This window comes from Rutidosis leptorrhynchoides, chromosome 6 (genome assembly GCF_046630445.1).
Source record: "Rutidosis leptorrhynchoides isolate AG116_Rl617_1_P2 chromosome 6, CSIRO_AGI_Rlap_v1, whole genome shotgun sequence".
NCBI lineage: Eukaryota > Viridiplantae > Streptophyta > Magnoliopsida > Asterales > Asteraceae > Rutidosis > Rutidosis leptorrhynchoides.
The window spans coordinates 95526288-95539605 of record NC_092338.1 but is presented as its reverse complement, the minus strand read 5'-3'; the positions used below and the strand labels follow the sequence as shown (position 1 = coordinate 95539605).

The window sequence follows — 13318 nt, the reverse complement described above, 5'->3', positions numbered from 1 at the left end:
TAACTCAATAAAATCTACGTTACATCTGAAGAGAATATATATGATGTGCGCAGCGGGGTATACGAAATAGCTTATATTTTTACAGGAAATACTATTAAATACGATACAATTTTACACAAGATATTTATTTATTTAGAGAATGGATATACTTAAACCTTGCTACAACACTTATAGGCAGTGTACCTAATCGTACAGTAGTGTAGTTTTTAGTAAGTCCGGTTCGTTCCACAGGGAATCTTTTTAAACAAAGCTTAACGCTATATTAGTTTACTTTTATAAAAATACAAATATATATATAAGTAATATTATTATTATAAAGGGGGGTTTTTACCGTTTAATGACCGGTTTGTCGATTTTAAAACTTTAGTCACAGTTAAAACCAAATGTAAAATATTAAAAATAAATATAAGACTTAAATTAAAGCGTAAAGTAAATTGCGAATAATAAAAATGCGATAAAATAAACTTGCGATAATTAAAAAGTATGATAATTAAAAGTGCAATTAAATACAATAACAATAAAAATGCGATAATTAGAAGTGCAATTAAATATAAAATAAAGGAAATTAAAGATGAAATAAAAGAATTATGCTTATTTAAACTTCCGTAATCATGATGTTTGACGTGTTGATTTTAGTTTTATGCCCATGGGTTAATTGTCCTTTGTCCTGGATTATTTAATATGTCCATACGGATTTATCCATAATAGTCCATCAGTCATAAATATAAAGAGCGAAAGCCTTCGTCAAATTATTCTTATTCCCGAAGTCAAATATTCCAACTAATTGGGGATTCGAATTGTAACAAGGTTTTAATACTTTGTTTAATGAATACACCAGGTTATCGACTGCGTGTAAACCAAGGTTTTACTACTTTGTTAAAAATTACACCAATTACCCTTGAATGTAATTCACCCCTGTTTCAACAAGTCTATTAACTATTAATCCAGTTCCGTATCCGGTAAAATGAATAATTATTGGTATTTATAGATATTCCGCCCACCGTACCCAGTCAAGCGTATGTGGTTATATATAAATACGTCGAATTATAAGTTTGTATATTAAATTAACAAGGTATTGTTTAGTTAATATAAAACCCATTAATAGCCCATAGTCTAATTTCCACAAGTGTCGTTCTTTTATCCAAACCCAAATTATGGTACAAAGCCCAATTACCCAATTTTAGTAATTAGCCCAACATCATGATTACTTCAGATTAAATAAGCATAATAATAACTTAGCTACGAGACATTAAATTAAAAAGGTTGAACATAAATTACAATGATTAAAAATAGCGTAGCGTTACACGGACAGAATTTCGACTTACACCCTTACAACATTCGCTAATATACCCTTATTATTAAGTTTAAAATTAAAATTAAAATTAAAATATAAATTATATATATATATTTTACGTATATAGATAGAGAGAATGATATATGATGGATGAAAAATGCTCAGAATTCGGTTGCTTTTATAGGGAGTTTCAAACTTTGGGGCTCCGCGACTCGCGGCCCTTTTGGCCTTCAAACTCCGCGAGTCGCGGAGTTTGCTTTTACAGCTCACACAAGTTTGGCTCTTTGTTTACCGACGGTTTTATAAATAAATATAATATATTAAATAATTATAAGAATTATTTAAATATTATATTATATTTATGTGCATAGTTGACTTTTATATTTTAGTTCGTTGCGTCGAGCGTTGAGAGTTGACTCTGGTCCCGGTTCCGGATTTTCGAACGTCCTTGCGTATAATTTAATATCTTGTACTTTGCGTTTTGAATCTTGTACTCTTGTAATTTCGAGACGTTTCTTATCAATAATTGGAACCTCTTTGAGTGTATTTTGTACTTTTGAGCTTTTTGGTCGTTTGCGTCTTCAATTCGCCGAATCTGTCTTTTGTCTTCACCTTTTATTATTTAAACGAATATCACTTGTAAATAGAACAATTGCAACTAAAAGCTTGTCTTTCTTGAGGAATAATGCTATGAAATATATGTTCGTTTTTAGCATTATCAAATATTACCACACTTGAGCGTTGCTTGTCCTCAAGCAATATCGTCTTGAAATACTAGAATCACTTCTTTATTCTTCACACTTTGTACATCAGTGATTTCTATACGGCGGTATAAACAATGGTAGCAACGATATGGTTTACAGTCCCACATGACTATAAAAATTTAGATCCATTAAGGAAATTGGATCTTTATGAAAACATTTGATCTTTTGAAAATTAAATCTAGCTTTTACCCTAGATAAGTTTTCCAGAATAACCCTTCACCGGTGTTTGCAAAATATTTTTGTGGGTTTGATGGGTTTCAGATTTGAAAATTTTAGCTAAAAACTTGCGGTTTTGTGTCACCCACTTGCTAACCTTGTATTAGGAAAGCAACACGTCCAGTTTACTTGTCCCGTAAATTACCTTTCGGTAAACTACCGTCCGGTTGTAAAGGAAAGCGTTGAACAAGCAACTGTTAAGGCAATGTCCCCTGACATGCTTTTAATTATGGTCTATAACATGTCGGACGCAATTACTATCCTTGGTAGGAGCAATAGTAAAGCTCACCCTTATGATTTTTCGGTCTGGCACAAGGTCCTGTCTTTGACCATGCTATGCAACCACCGTTCTTACGGTTGACACCCGATTTGGTTCAGGTGACCTAATGAATTCCAGGTGAATTCCTAGGATTTTACGTTCAATGGTAATGAACGCATTGAAAATAGGGTTTTCAGAAAATAAATCGGTTTGTAATTTTTGATCAAAATATCTTCATTTCGTAAAAACCTAAAAAAAATAAAAATTCAGAATGGGGGGAGAAGACTAGTTCTTTAGGGTCTGCTAGGGAAAGACCATTCAGGTTCCATTTTCGAGAACTACACGAAAACAGACAATCTAACTCTAACAGAAATACATATTATCCTTTAAAGACTTGATTCTCCCCACACTTAGTTAGCCGTGGTGTCGAAATTGTGATTAACTTCGTTGTCGACTTCCATCGGACCATGTATGTAATGTTTAACTCTGTGACCATTAACTTTAAATTCAATCCCTTTTGAATTTATTTATTCTATCGTTCCGTATGGGAAAACTCTTTTGACTATGAATGGTCCAGACCATCTTGATTTCAATTTTCCAGGAAATAGCTTGAATCGTGAATTGAAAAGAAGAACTCTGTCTCCTTCTTTAAATTCTTTTGAACTTCTGATTCTTTTATCATGCCATTTCTTCGTTCTTTCTTTATAGATTAACGAATTTTCGTATGCTTCATGTCTTAATTCTTCTAATTCGTTTAGTTGACTTAATCGTAGACGTCCGGCTTCATGTAAATCAAGATTACATGTCTTCAAAGCCCAAAATGCTTTGTGTTCAATTTCTACTGGAAGATGACATGCTTTTCCATAAACAAGTCTAAAAGGTGTGGTTCCAATTGGAGTTTTGTAGGCTGTTCTAAAAGCCCAGAGTGCATCCTCCAATTTAATGGACCATTCCTTCTGATTTGATCCTACGGTTTTCTCTAGAATACGTTTTAAAGCTCGGTTGGTATTTTCAACTTGTCCACTTGTTTGTGGATGATATGCGGTGGAGATTTTATGAGTTACTCCATATCTTTTAAGAACTTTCTCAAGTTGATTATTACAGAAATGAGTACCCCGATCACTTATTAAAGCTTTCGGTGTTCCAAACCTTGCAAAAAGACGTTTTAAAAAGTTGACTACAACTCGTGCATCGTTAGTTGGGAGAGCTTGTGCTTCCGCCCATTTAGATACATAATCAATGGCTACGAGTATATATAGATTTTTATGAGATTTTGGAAATGGACCCATAAAGTCAATACCCCAAATGTCAAATACTTCACATACTTGGATGACATTTTGTGGCATTTCATCACGTTGACTTATTTTTCCGGCCCTTTGACATGCATCACAGGATTTGCAAAGAAAGTGTGCGTCTTTGTAAATTGTAGGCCAATAGAATCCAGCATCATAAACTTTTCTTGCTGTTAGTTGAGGCCCATAATGCCCTCCTGTTGGTCCTGTGTGACAATGGTTTAATATTTTACTAGCTTCATCTCCAAATACACATCGGCGTATTATTCCATCGGGACAACTTTTAAACAGATGTGGATCTTCCCAGAAATAGTGTTTTATATCACTGAAGAATTTCTTTCGTCTTTGGTACGATAATCCTTTTTCAAGGAATCCACAAACTAAGTAGTTTGCATAGTCTGCAAACCATGGGATTTCTTTATAATCTATCTTCAATAGATATTCATCGGGAAAGTTATCTTGAATGGCCGATTCATTTAGAATTTCTAAATCGGGATTTTCAAGACGAGAAAGATGATCGGCGGCGAGATTTTCTGCTCCTCTTTTATCTCGGATTTCAATATCAAACTCTTGTAAGAGTAAGATCCAACAGATTAATCTTGGTTTAGCATCTTGTTTTGAAAATAAGTATCTAAGAGCAGAATGGTCGGTATAGACCACCGTTTTTGCTAGAACGAGATATAAACGAAATTTGTCAAATGCAAAGACAATAGCAAGGAGTTCTTTTTCAGTAGTTGTATAGTTCGTTTGTGCTCCTTGTAACGTCTTACTAGCATAATATATAGGTTGAAATCGTTTTTCAATCCTTTGTCCTAAAACGGCTCCCATTGCAAAATCACTTGCATCGCACATTAGTTCAAATGGTAGATTCCAATTTGGTGTTATCATGATCGGTGCATTAGTGAGTTTCTCTTTAAGAATATTAAAAGATTTGATACACTCATCTGAAAAGATGAATGGAGCATCCTTTTCTAGGAGTTTATTCATAGGAGTGGCAATTTTAGAAAAATCTTTTATGAAACGTCGGTAAAAACCGGCATGCCCTAGAAAACTCCTAACTCCTCTAACATTGGTGGGATGTGGAAGTTTAGCAATTACATCTACTTTAGCTCTATCCACTTCAATTCCTTCTTTTGAAATTTTATGTCCAAGAACGATGCCTTCTTTAACCATGAAATGGCATTTCTCCCAATTAAGTACTAGATTTGATTTTTCGCATCTAATTAGCATTCGTTCCAGATTAACTAGACATGATTTAAATGTATCACCGAAGACTGAAAAGTCATCCATGAATACTTCCATGCATTCTTCTATCATGTCGTGAAAAATCGCCATCATACACCTTTGAAAGGTTGCAGGGGCGTTACAAAGTCCAAATGGCATGCGTTTGTAAGCAAAAGTACCATAAGGGCACGTGAATGTGGTTTTCTCTTGATCTTCGGTTGCTATTGGAATTTGAAAATATCCGGAAAATCCATCTAGAAAACAATAGTAACTATTTCCGGCTAATCTTTCCAACATTTGATCTATGAAAGGTAAGGGAAAGTGATCTTTTCTGGTGGCGTCATTTAATTTTCTATAATCAATACATATACGCCATCCTGTTACAGTCCTAGTAGGAATAAGCTCATTTTTCTCATTTGTGATGACAGTCATGCCACCCTTCTTAGGCACGCATTGAACTGGGCTTACCCATGGACTATCAGAAATTGGATATATCAAACCTGCATCTAGCAGTTTAATAATCTCTTTCTTAACTACATCTTGCATATTAGGATTTAGTCTTCGTTGGCATTGTACATACATTTTATGACCTTCTTCCATAAAGATTTTATGTGTGCAATACGAAGGACTTATTCCTTTAATATCATGAATCTTCCATGCAATGGCTGGTTTATGAGCTTTAAGCACAAAAATGAGTTGTGATTTCTCATTTTCAGTAAGAGAAGACGATATTATTACAGGTAATTCAGATTCACCATGTAAATAAGCGTATTCCAAATGGTTTGGAAGTGGCTTTAACTCTAATTTCGGAGGTTCTTCTATCGATGATTTGTATCGATATCTGTCTTCTTCTTTTAGCATTTGAATTTCTTCTGTTGTTGGTTCATATCCATTAGCTATAAGTGTAGCTAACATTTTAGCTTCATCAATTGGTTCATTACCTTCTCCTAAAGAACATTCTCCTGTTCCTTGTAATTCTGGAAATTCTTCTAATAATTCTGCATGTGCATCTATAGTTTGAATATAATAACATGTATCATCTGCAGATTGTGGTTGTTGCATTGCTCTATCAACTGAAAATGTAACACTCTCATCCTCTATACTTAGGGTCAGTTTCTTACCGAACACGTCTATCATTGCTTTAGCCGTGTTTAAGAATGGTCTTCCTAATATGAGAGGAACTTGAGAATCTTCTTCCATGTCCAGAACAACAAAATCTACTGGAAATACTAAAGTACCAACTTTAACTAGCATGTTCTCCATTATCCCTCTAGGATATTTTATTGATCTATCAGCTAGTTGTATGCTTATTCTGGTTGGTTTCAATTCTTCAAGGTCTAGTTTAGTGTATAGTGAATACGGCATTAGATTTATACTAGCACCTAAGTCTGCCAATGCTTCTATTGAACTAAGACTACCCAGAAAACATGGAATTGTGAAACTTCCTGGATCAGATAGTTTTTCTGGTATCTTATTCAACAGCACTGCTGAACAATTAGCATTCATAGTAACAGCCGAGAGTTCTTCCATTTTCTTTCTATTTGAAATTAGATCTTTCAAGAATTTAGCATATCTAGGCATTCCTGAAATCACATCAATGAAAGGAAGATTTACATTTATCTGTTTAAACATATCCAAGAATTTGGATTGCTCGGTTTCAAGTTTCTCTTTCTTCATTTTACTCGGGTAAGGAAGTGGTGGTTGGTATGGTTTAACATAAGGTTTATCCTTAACTGTGTTATCTTCATTAACCTTTTCAACTACCGGTTCTTTTTCCTTATCTTGATCAGGTTGTGGTTCTTGTGGAGTAGGAATGGCTTCATCAGAAGTTACAGGTATTTCGGGTGGTTTAAGTGTTGTACCACTTCTTGTGGTAATGGCTTTAGCTGTTTCATTTCGGGGGTTAGCATTTGTATCACTAGGTAGACTTCCCGGTTTTCTTTCACCTATTAACCTTGCTAGGTTGCTTACTTCTTGTTCCAGATTTTGAATAGAAGCTTGTTGATTTCTAAATGCTTGAGCATTTTGTTCATTGGTTTGTTTCTGAGATGTGAAAAACTGCGTTTGAGTTTCAACTAGCTTCGTCATCATATCTTCTAAATTCGGCTTTTTATCATCGGTTTGTTGTGGTGGTTTGTTTTGAAAATTAGGTCTTTGCTGATTATAAGTATTATTGGATACTTGTTGATTGCTAGGACCTTGTTGGTTGTTGTATGGAATATTTCGGTTATAATTCTGGTTTTGATTGTAAATCGGTCTTGGCGGTTGATAATTATTCTGATAATTATTTCCAGGCCTTTGGTTTATGTATGAAATATTCTCTCTTTGTTCCATTGTTAATTCAATACTGAGACAATCTTTTGTCAAATGTGGTCCTCCACACTGCTCACAACTAATTCGTATTGAGTGAATATCCTTAGTCATCTTTTCCATTCGTCTTTCCACAGCATCTATCTTTGCGGAAATGGAATCTAAGTCATGGCTAGAATCGGCTCTAGCTGCTTTAGATGATCTAACGATGTCTTTTTCTTGGTGCCACTCATGTGAGTGGGAAGCAGTATTATCAATAATTTTGTAAGCATCAGTTTCGGTTTTCTTCATAATAGAACCACCAGCTGCTATATCTATGTCTTTTCTTGTAGTGATGTCGCATCCTTGGTAGAATATTTGTACTATTTGACAGGTGTCTAAACCATGTTGCGGACATCCTCTTAACAATTTTCCATATCTTGTCCATGCCTCATATAGAGTTTCATTTGTTTTCTGTGTAAACGTAACAATTTCTGCTTGAAGTCTTACGGCTTTAGATGCAGGAAAGAATTGTTTAAGAAATTTGTCAACTAAAACGTCCCATGTATCGATCGCCCCTTCAGGTAACGATTCCAACCAATCTTTGGCTTCTCCCTTTAAAGTCCAGGGAAATAACATGAGATATATCTGTTCATCCTCCACTTCTCGGATTTTAAATAGTGTGCAGATCCTATTAAAGGTACGTAGATGTTCATTTGGATCTTCCTTCGGCGCACCACTAAATTGGCATTGATTAGTCACCATGTGTAGAATTTGTCCTTTGATTTCATAATCTGGCGCATTAATGTCTGGATGTGTAATTGCGTGACCTTGGCCAGTGCGTTTAGCTCTCATTCGGTCTTCCATACTTAAAGGTTCCAGATTCTCCATAATTGAATTTGTTGAATCGGTATCACTAGATGATTCTGATTTAATGGTTCGTTCCTCAACAATCTCTGTTTGAATGATTGGTGGCTCCGGAGGAAAGTTTAATGGTTCAGGATCTACGAACCGTTCCTGAATATTCTCCGGATTCTCAATTGTGAGGTCGGGTTCAAAAAATGGATTATCGGAAATTTGAACTAAAGTACTTGGTCTACTGGATGACGATTCTAAAGAAAAATCAACGGCGGTTATATTTGCTAAATGTCTTGATCTAGTTACAGGTGGTGAACGTACAAAAGGTGGTGAACGTCTTGCTCGGTGCATTCACTGAATATCCTATTAATTTTAAAAAGGAAAGAAAAATTATAATAAGTTATCCAATCAATAGACTTTTCTGATTTTGCCCACGTTTCGAATAGCCAAAAGATGCAGCAGAGGGGCAGGATTCGTTTGGTCTCAATATAATTGAGGACTGTTTGGCTCCAATAACCCGGTCCACGTACAAATCCAACTATTACTACGAACCAGAAAATTTTGCTGTCTATTAATTTAACCACTTAAAATAAATTTTCGTAATTTTAAGAAATTTAGATAAGAAGTAGAATAAAAATCTATGTCCTAAAACTCGAATAGCGAGAAATAAGGAAGAAAAAGAGTTTGTCGGAAAAAGGTTGAAAAAGAAAAATGGTTGAAAAAAATAAAAGGTGACGGAAAAATAAAAGAAACTTATAAAAACTTAAAAATACTTGACTAACCTAACCTTATTACTACAACTAACTTAAAATTATAATCGCAAATTGAAATTACTAATTGGAATGATAATTGATACATAGGTAAAAGTTGTCTAAAAATATTAAAGCTTACAAGGAAAACTAAATCCCAAATGGAAATAACTTAAAAAGAAACTAAAACTTAAAAAGGCATCGCAAAATTCTAAAGCACCTAAATCTTAGTCTAAAGAAAAAGCACTTAAGGAATTCTACGGCAAAGCCTAAAAATCTAGGAGTAAAAATGACTATGGCAAAAACTAAGTTTAAAATTAAATATGAGCGAAAAATACAAATATTACGCTACAACGATTAAAAAGGGACAAAATATAAAAATATACAAAAAGTTGTAAAAAGTACAATTTTTATAAAAATATTATTTTTATATTATTTATTTAATAAAACTACTAATTTTACAAATTAATTAAATTAATTAAACTAAAAATACAAATTAATTAAAAAGTAAAAGTTAAAATAAAACTAATAATAATAATAATAATTATTAGGGTTAAATAATAATAATAATTAATAATTATCCGTAATTAATGCTGAATTAGGGTTTTGTCGCCTGTCAGAAAATCTCCGCGAGTCGCGGTATTTATTGCATCAAACCCCGCGAGTCGCGGGGTTCAGAAATTCAACTCTGGAGCAGTTTTAATTTACGCGTTTTTTTTCTTCTGTTTTAATATAAATGAAAGATATTTAAATAAAACTTATATTTTTATAAACTAAAAGAAACTTATAAAACTTTTTAACAAACTCTTAAAAATATATAAATTTTTGTTTTTCTTTTTATATTTTCGAATATTCAAAACGTATTTTTACAAAAGCGAATTTTAATAAAAGTAAATAAAAAATCTTTTTTTTTATATTAGCGTTGCGCTTCCGGCTTTTAAGATGATCCCCGGCAGCGGCGCCAAAAATACTTGATGTGCAGCGGGGTGTATATAAAATAGTTATTAATTTTAGCAGGAAATACTATTAAATACGATACAATTTTACACAAGATATTTATTTATTTATAGAATGGATATACTTAAACCTTGCTACAACACTTATAGGCAGTGTACCTAATCGTACAGTAGTGTAGTTTTTAGTAAGTCCGGTTCGTTCCACAGGGAATCTTTTTTTAAACAAAGCTCAACGCTATATAAAAATACAAACATATATATAAGTAATATTATTATTATAAAGGGGGGTTTTTACCGTTTAATGACCGGTTTGTCGATTTTAAAACTTTAGTCGCAGTTAAAACCTAATGTAAAATATTAAATAAATAAAAGACTTAATTTAAAGCGTAAAATAAATAACGATAATGAAATTGCAATAAAAGTGCGATAAAATAAAATTGCGATAATTAAAAAGTACGATAATTAAAAGTGCGATTAAATAACAATAAATAAAAGTGCGATAATTAGAAGTGCAATTAAATATAAGATAAAGGAAATTAAATATGAAATAAAAGAATTATGCTTATTTAAACTTCCGTAATCATGATGTTTGACGTGTTGATTTTAGTTTTATGCCCATGGGTTAATTGTCCTTTGTCCTGGATTATTTAATATGTCCGTCTGGTTTTTGTCCATAACAGTCCATCAGTCATAAATATAAAATGCGAGTGTCCTCGTCAAATTTTCCTTATACCCGAAGTTAAATATTCTAACTAATTGGGGATTCGAATTGTAACAAGGTTTTAATACTTTGTTTAATGAATACACCAGGTTATCGACTGCGTGTAAACCAAGGTTTTACTACTTTGTTAACAATTACACCAATTACCCTTGAATGTAATTCACCCCTGTTTCAACAAGTTTATTAACTATTAATCCATTTCCGTGTCCGGTTAAATGAACGATTATTCGTACATATAAATACCCCGCCCATCGTGTCCGATTGAGTGTATATGGTAATTTATAGGGACGCCCAATTGTAAATCTTTATATTAACATTAACAAACTATCATTTAGTTAAACAAATATAAAGCCCATTAATAGCCCATAGTCTAATTTCACAAGTGTCGTTCTTTTGTCCAAACCCCAATTATGGTACAAAGCCCAATTACCCAATTTTAGTAATTAGCCCAACATCATGATTACTTCGTTTTAAATAAGCATAATAATAACTTAGCTACGAGACATTAATGTAAAAAGGTTGAACATAACTTACAATGATTAAAAATAGCATAGCGTTACACGGACAGAATTTCGACTTACACCCTTACAATATTCGCTAACATACCCTTATTATTAGAATTATAATTAAAATTAAAATATAAATTATAAATATATATATATAATTTACGTATGAGAAGAAGAAGAAAAAGATGATGAAAATGATCAGATTTTGGTTTGCTTTATAGGGAGTTTCAAAACTGGGGGCTCCGCGACTCGCGGCCATTTTGGCCTTCAAACTCCGCGAGTCGCGGAGTTTGCTTTTACAGCTCAGAGGAGTTTGGCTCTTTGTTTACCGACGGTTTATAATATATATATAATATATATATAATTAATATAATTAATTATATATTATATTATATTTATATACATAGTTAACTTGTAATTTTTAGTCCGTTGCGTCGAGCGTTAAGAGTTGACTCTGGTCCCGGTTCCGGATTTTCGAACGTCCTTGCGTACAATTTAATATCTTGTACTTTGCGTTTTGAATCTTGTACTCTTGTAATTTCGAGACGTTTCTTATCAATAATTGGAACCTCTTTGATTGTCTTTTGTACTTTTGAGCTTTTTGGTCGTTTGCGTCTTCAATTCGTCGAATCTGTCTTTTGTCTTCACCTTTTATTATTTAAACGAATATCACTTGTAAATAGAACAATTGCAACTAAAAGCTTGTCTTTCTTAAGGAATAATGCTATGAAATATATGTTCGTTTTTAGCATTATCAAATATTCCCACACTTGAGCGTTGCTTGTCCTCAAGCAATATCGTCTTGAAATACTAGAATCACTTCTTTATTCTTCACACTTTGTACATCAGTGATTTCTATACGGCGGTATAAACAATGGTAGTAACGATATGGTTTACAGTCCCACATGACTATAAAAATTTAGATCCATTAAGGAAATTGGATCTTTATGAAAACATTTGATTTTTTTTTGAAAATTAAATCTAGTTTTTACCCTAGATAAGTTTTCCGGGATAACCCTTTACCGGTGTTTGCAAAATATTTTTGTGGGTTTGGTGGGTTTCAGATTTGAAAATTTTAGCTCAAAACTTATGGTTTTGTGTCACCCACTTGCTAACCTTGTATTTGGAAAGCAACACGTCCAGTTTACTTGTCCCGTATATTACCTTTCGGTAAACTTGTAGTGACCCGAACTTTTCCATGTTTATATATATTAATTGAGATTGATATTTACATGATTAAATGTTTCCAACATGTTAAGCAATCAAACTTTTTAAGACTTGATTAATTGAAATATGTTTCATATAGACAATTGACCACCCAAGTTGATCGGTGATTCACGAACGTTAAAACTTGTAAAAACTATATGATGACATATATATGGATATATATATATATAGTTAACATGATACTATGATAAGAAAACATATCATAAAGTATATTAACAATGAACTACATATGTAAAAACAAGACTACTAACTTAATGATTTTTAAACGAGACATATATGTAACGATTATCGTTGTAAAGACATTTAATGTATATATATCATATTAAGAGATATTCATACATGATAATATCATGATAATATAATAATTTAAAATCTCATTTGATATTATAAACATTGGGTTAACAACATTTAACAAGATCGTTAACCTAAAGGTTTCAAAACAACACTTACATGTAACGACTAACGATGACTTAACGACTCAGTTAAAATGTATATACATGTAGTGTTTTAATATGTATTTATACACTTTTGAAAGACTTCAATACACTTATCAAAATACTTCTACTTAACAAAAATGCTTACAATTACATCCTCGTTCAGTTTCATCAACAATTCTACTCGTATGCACCCGTATTCGTACTCGTACAATACACAGCTTTTAGATGTATGTACTATTGGTATATACACTCCAATGATCAGCTCTTAGCAGCCCATGTGAGTCACCTAACACATGTGGGAACCATCATTTGGCAACTAGCATGAAATATCTCATAAAATTACAAAAATATGAGTAATCATTCATGACTTATTTACATGAAAACAAAATTACATATCCTTTATATCTAATCCATACACCAACGACCAAAAACACCTACAAACACTTTCATTCTTCAATTTTATTCATCTAATTGATCTCTCTCAAGTTCTATCTTCAAGTTCTAAGTGTTCTTCATAAATTCCAAA

The 13318-nt window shown here is 32.7% G+C and overlaps 1 non-coding gene across 1 annotated transcript; it reads left to right on the top strand.

Moving 5' to 3' along the window:
• Positions 1-7738: 7738 nt before the first annotated feature.
• LOC139856335 (small nucleolar RNA R71) lies at positions 7739-7845 on the top strand. The gene has a single exon (XR_011761823.1). It is a non-coding gene; the product is annotated as a small nucleolar RNA R71 (small nucleolar RNA).
• The last annotated feature ends 5473 nt before the right edge of the window (positions 7846-13318 follow it).